This window comes from Halyomorpha halys, unplaced genomic scaffold (assembly GCF_000696795.3).
Source record: "Halyomorpha halys isolate HHAL.00 unplaced genomic scaffold, Hhal_1.1 Scaffold29.1, whole genome shotgun sequence".
Lineage (NCBI taxonomy): Eukaryota > Metazoa > Arthropoda > Insecta > Hemiptera > Pentatomidae > Halyomorpha > Halyomorpha halys.
The window spans coordinates 1,656,725-1,663,827 of record NW_027115892.1 but is presented as its reverse complement, the minus strand read 5'-3'; positions in this window follow the sequence as shown (position 1 = coordinate 1,663,827).

The window sequence follows — 7,103 nt, the reverse complement described above, 5'->3', positions numbered from 1 at the left end:
ACTTTCTTTTCATTTATTTATTTATTTTTTATTCTTATTTTAATATGAAAGTGATTATTCATCACTATTACCTATTGCTCACAATAGTTTGGCAGATTGTAATATCTATCAATAAATAAAGTTTAAAAAAAAAATATATATATTTTGTGTAATTGAACATAATAAAATGTAAAACAAAACATGCAAACATAAACTTGAAAAAAATAGGAACTTATCTAAAGTTACAACTATTACAAAAATTAACTTGTAGGTTTGACAAAATAAAGAATAAAACGTCATTATATGACCGGTAATTGATGAGACCTCGCTGTGGTTGTTGTCCTCGTGGACGTAGACCCACAATGGTATGTCCACCCGCCTTGGCGAAAATAATTAAGGCGATGGAGATGGTCAGAATGCTACTACAAGTACGTAGTGAGCAGATACTTGAAACAATGTATGGGCACACAATGAGACACTAGGATGTCATCTGGTCATCTGAAGTATAAAAAACAACAGAGAGTGGATTTGTTTTGTATTTTATAACATCTGTCACATAATTGATTATCAATCACAAGTTGGTTTTTCTAGAATCCACTACTATTTCCCAAAATATCAACCAGTCTCAAGAAAAATGATAATTTTCAAATAATGCAAAGCCTAGAAAAAAACAATACTCTAATGGGACATCACACACTACTTTCACATTATTGAGGATAACAACATTTCATATATAATAACTGAAAGTAATATCTGATTATTGTGATAACAACCAAGGAAATACAAAAACATTTATTTTTAAATGAGATTGAGAGATACCGGATACTGTGGGCTTTCGATTTCTTGGTCGATTTCTTGGACTCCCGTCCTGGCCGATCTAATCGCTTTTTCTCCTTCATTTAACTATAAAATTCTTTCATAATTTATATTAATTCATTTTTCATTACTACTATCAATTAGATATGATTAATTATCTCAAATAAACAAAATTAAAGGTTTTGGAAGAAGATAGTTGTTTATTTGAAGTAGATGTTTTGATTGTCCGGGTGGCGAAGAATAAAATAGGTTTTTGGTAATTTGACACTTAGGCCCTTCCTAACTATTTCAATGACACGATACCAAAGCGATATTAAGGATCACTTATCATTTATTGTACTTCGATTTACCGAGGCTAATGGCCAATGTTGGATTGTGGTATGGTCGCTGGACAGATGAGGTGGATTTCTGTGTAATCCAATTAATGACCGGACATGGAGGCGTTAGAGCCTATCATTACCGATTCAAACTGGACAACCCCGCAGAATGGTCTGCATGTCAGACTGTCGAGGAAACAGCGGAGCCCGTATTTTTCGCATGCATTCGCTTAGCGGCAGAAAAAAGTGTGTGGAGGAAGCATCACATCAGAAAACGTAGTGAGCCACATGCTACGCTCAGACCAGCATTGGGGCGCAGTGAAGAGATTCACCTCAATCGTCATTGAGAGGTTGAGAGCGGAACAGAGATCCAGAAGGTGCGATTAGCATGGGAAAAAAGAAACTCATGTGAATACAAAAATGAGGCGGCACTCAGCGATCTCCCTCTAAGAAGTAATGCCTAACGAAGGTCACATGGAGAGGAATGAAGAGGTGTATGGTGGTGGTTTTAGAGGGTAAAAATCTCTTTACACGGATAGGTACGGGTCTATCCGAGTCTTTTGGAGATTTCCATCAAACCTTGTAAACACACACACACACACACGATATCGCAACAACTCTTTGAGAGGATAGAGACGATCTCAGAAAATACATGCAACAATATGATATGAAATAAATAGATTTAACAGAAATAAAAAAATTATACATTACCACAAATAAAGTAAGTTTTGCGCTGTTAATCAAGAAAAAGAGAGTGAATGACAACAGTAGAAGACTGGATAAATGGAAGAACTGCACGTGCGAGAAAACAAAAAATCAATTCTATAAAGTAGCACTTCCAATCCGTCGATTTTATCGAAAGATTTACTATCACATCCCAGGAATATTACCGCATTAAATACGTAATTTCAGTATTCGTTCAAATTTTCGTTTTTGAGTAAGCCGGATAACATTTTGCTAAACATGGTTATTTGGACACAGGAGACTTTTTTTTTTTTAATTTATTTATTGTTATTTGCAACTGTTTAAAAATATATATAACTTGTAAATTTGTTGTAGGTGACATAGTGACATGATACAAACATGTGGAGAATCTACCCATTGATAGAACTCCAATAACATTTCTAGAGGAGAAGATCTCGAGGCCATCTTCTTTTCAGACGCCTAGGAGGATTATTAGGTAATGAAGGAGAAGCCAGGCTAGAAACAAGTGGATTTGGGTGGTTGGGAAGTTTATCATGGAAGGAGTGGTATCTGGTTCTGGCCAAATCGGTAAAATATGGAACATTGAGGTCCTGATGGATGTCTTGATTTGTGACAAAGTAAGGAGCATTAGAATAAGAGGGGTATTATTAAAGGATACTGTTGGGCAAGAAGTCATGGGTTTACGACGAAGGGTAAATGTGATTTGGTGGAATTTATTTGAATTAATTTTAATCCTCCAGTTTTGGCACCATTCTTCAAGGGTGGTCATATGGGATTGGAGGGTTTGGGATACAATGTAAGGATCATTGTTCACTGACAATAATAGGTGTCATCGGCATACATGGTGAGGATAGTGCTAGGATGGGTTGGGATGTCAGCTGTGAAAACTGTATAAAGGATAGGACCAAGGATACTACCCTGAGGTACACCAGCAGACTGATGGAATAGGGATGAATGAGCGCTGTTGTGATTTATTTGAAATAATCTGTCGGAGAGATAAGAACGGATAATGAGGAAGTTGGAAAATCCAAACTGGAAATTTTGCAGGACCTCAATACTTGCTATATGTATTTGATATATAGGTAAGTGAAAGTAAAAAAAATTGACCAGCAATAAAATCATTTTGTTGCCAAGGGGAGGAAATATTCGAAATATATCTTATTCAGAAGTAATAATAAATTATTTTTTCTCTTGCAATAGATTTCTGGTAAGCCACTGATTGATTTACATTAAATTCTCGAAATTCATTATTTATGAGAGCGGACGATGCCCAATAACCCAAATACTTTGAGAAGGATTTTGGAGTAGGGTCTATATCCTAGATATAATTATAATTTCGTATTTTTAAGTTGTGCGCACTTTTCCCGGGAAATACCTGCTAAGAGATTGAGGAGGACAAGGCCCTGAACAGTCATGTATTGTTCTCCACGCCATGATACCTTCCGTCCTTTGATTCTTTCATTCTTCGAGTCAGCTAATAATGCTAATTAAGAGATTTAATAGTCTGTTTTTTTCAGTAAAGTTTTTTTCACTTTATCACCGTTGAGTTTCGTAATTATGTATAAATGTGTATAATTAATTAAATTTATATTCGTAATCATATTATTTCTTTATTTATTGATTACGTATTTTACGACTAATTTGTTCCAGTTCACATGTTAGGATATTTATTTTGCCTTGGCGTAATAAAAAAAAAAAAATATGCTCAACTTGTAAGATCTTAATATCATTAAATTTGTTTCCATATATTTTCTGTTCTACTGTACTTATTCCAAATTTATTCTTCAATATTGACAACATTTTTAAATAATCGATGAATACATAATAATTTAACCATTTTATCACAAAACTAAAGTGTAAATTTGCTTCAGGCATGAGTTTATAGAAATAAACCTACTATCCGTAAAATTATTACTCATACCAACTTCTTGCCTTCTACCTCCATATACTTGTAAACATTAGTTTTTTTGTGAATACCATTCACAGGGACCAAGAACAATGTAAAATCGGTTTAGATCCGAGAATTAGAGTACCTACAACAATGAGTACATAGTGTTATTTTTGTTCAAGGTTCGCTTTGTCGTACCTCGTCCCCACACCCCCTCCACAAAATTGTTCTAAAGAGGAATACATCTCCTAACGCATTTTTACGCAATATTTTTCTAGACTAATTGTCTCAATTAGACTTACAAGTTGGCATATTGGCAAGCTTCAATTGTTACATAAATAATATATCTCTTTCCAAAATTTTATTTTGAAAAAGTATGATAGAAATATGAAGGTGTACCAGTTACTAAAATTTACACTGCGCTCTTAGCCATTCGTCCGATGCTAAACTGTTTTTGAATCAATATTGAAAATACTTTGAATGATTTTCTGGAGTTAGTCATCCTTTCGACCGAAAAGCTGAAATATAGGTCAAATTAAATTATAAAAGTAATTATTTAATGATCATATTATAACACTTATCAGATTGTAGAATGGAACAATTGCGCATGTGACCACCAATCAAACTCGTGTTTCAACAGATTTTTCATTAATACGGTTTTCGCCACTGTCTACTATCTTCATCAAATTCTATGTTAAGTATTATATTTTCTAAAATCTTTGGCTCCCCTTCGTTATGTGACACGCCTAAATTAAAACTTTAATTTCTGGAAATTCGTTCTATACAGAAAGACTTGTTTCTATTCTTATCGCCTTAAGTAACCATGAAATCGTTTTATAATTAATATTTATCCGTTTTTCACTACTAACAAAAATGTGAAATTGTTTTTTTTTTCCTACGCCACAGGAAGTGGGCTATTACGTTATTTTCCCTCTCGCAGCCCAATACAATTTGACTCTTCCTCTTAGTTGGTTCGCATCTCGCTCAACATCCTCCAGACCAACACACGCCAAAAGATGGTCCCTATCCATGTCCCCCATGTTGCATAGAGGACATTTCGGGGAATCTACGATGCCAATTCGATGGAGGTGTTTTTGGAGCAGATCATGTCCTGTTACTAGCCGAAAACTGGCCACTCTCTCAGCTCTGCTAAGATTGCCAGGGATTCGTCTATCCTTATCCATTAGGCTTTGTGTCTAGCACTTGTTCTGTCCTTACAATAAGAGCTTATAAGTGATTTCACTGTTCTGTAGGAAAGTGGTAGAACAGGCTGGTTCTCTGCACAGCCGAGTTTATCCAACTTGTCAGCTTGCTCATTACCATCTATGCCAACATGGCCTGGTATCCACTAGAGAGCTACAGCCCTTCCTCTTTTCTTCATGATAGCAGCCATGTTTCTGTACTTTTCTTCCGTGGGTGACTCTGCGGCACCTGGTGTTGTTAATTTTTGTATTACGGCTTGGGATTCGCTGAAAATTACCGTGTTGTCAATACATTCAATAGTGGCTTCCATCGCAAAGCAGATAGCCTGCATTTCTGCATCATAATTATCACATCCAGCTCCAACGGGAAATGACAATTAGAAGTTGATTGAGTATACACCTGCTCCAGCTCCCTTGTTAATACCGGACGCAGACCCATCGATATAAATGTGTAGCCATTGCTCTACGGGGTATAGCTCATAAATTGTTTTTAGTGCAGCTCGGGTTCAGGGCAATCTTTCTTGATACGACCACATGCCAGTTTGAGTCGTCCGTAGACTTCAGCGGAATCGTGCTTTGGCATGAAGGAGATACTTATATTCTGTCTTTCATCAGTTGTGAAATTGTTAATTATTTCAATTAAACCAAATCGAAGGTAATTCAGAGGATGATTTAAAAAAATAAATTCGTCATTGTATGTCATTCTATTTAAATGGGGTAATTCTGGACACTGTCGTGAGGCACGATGCTACTAACTCCAAAGATCTGGGTTCGAATCCGGCTGGGCAGAAAATTATTTTCTGTTACACTGTAGCCGTCAACCCTGTGGGTTCTGGAGACCTGGGATCCACCCAGCCTCATAAATTGGGTACCCTTAATTTGGTAAAGATTTTGACCAAATCACCTTCTTGCACAATCTTTGGTCTAGTAACAGTACTTCCTTACAAAGTTCTGCACCCATAAGCCCACATGTGTCATAACGGTGCAGATTTTAATTTAAATTTTTTCATTCTGGTAAGAAGATGAAGTATTGAAATCAATAAACACTTGAACATTGTACAAGATTTCATTTTGTCAGTTACCATATTTTACAACCGAACGCCTCATATATAAATACGTATAGATATCTATTTGAATACCGAAAAACAGAATAAAACTAATAAGATAATATTATTAGGTTGATAGTAGATCGTAAAAACAATCAAAGTTAAGTTGAGAAGACAAACAATGTCCTATTAATCGGATTTTCCATCTGTTCTAGGCTGGATGTTCGTCCTCCATAATCAACCAACCAGTTCCACCTTCATGGTTTTTATGTTATAATCAATTCGTCTTCATTCTGTTTTACCAGTAACTTAACAGTTTTATAACTTTAATGAACTGGTAGATTTTGTACTTTTCGAATTCTAGAAAAATAATTTTATTATGATTTTTCCCAAAGTACTGTTTTTAATAATACTTTTCCATAGAGGTTAATTATGGATTTATTGGTTTCCGAAACTTCAGAACTATATAAATAATTCTACAAAGAACAGCCTCCAAAAAAAAAAAAAAACTTTTCCCTGGGAAAAACATTAGAAAGATCATTATAGTTTCCTTTTTTAATGATTTATTTCTTGTGAAATTATCTTTTGTCTGCATATCTCTGTATCGTATGTTATTACCAATATTTGAACATTATTGATTCGTTGTTAGTACGTAAACAAAGGTAGTTGACTGTATCAAATGAAATTGGTACAACATCCTCTGCATTTATAAAAATATATAGTTTTGTTTTGTTTATAATTTATTTATTAATTATTTTTGTGTAATGAGTGGGGGTCATATACAACTGAAAATTATTATTCGGGTCGAACTTTGCCTAAAATATATGTTTTATGTGAAAAGAAAATTGCTGTTTGGTGCAAGGCTCCTGTATCGCTTCAGTGGTTTCTTTATTCACCTTCAGAAGGTATTTACCAACATCTTCAGCTACATCTGTGAAGTCGGTCCCCTTTCTCTAAATATTTGAAAATTTTTTAGAGTTCTGGTAGATGAGTTCTAGAGTTCTCAATTATTTACAGAAATAGTTCTGTGGCTTAAAAGATGAAGAATACCATTCAAAGAGAGCTGGTGAAAATTAAAAAAAAATGTTCTGGTAGCTCCCTTAAGAGTTTTAGAGTTCTTAATAATTTTAGATGTTCCTGTAGTAAAGAT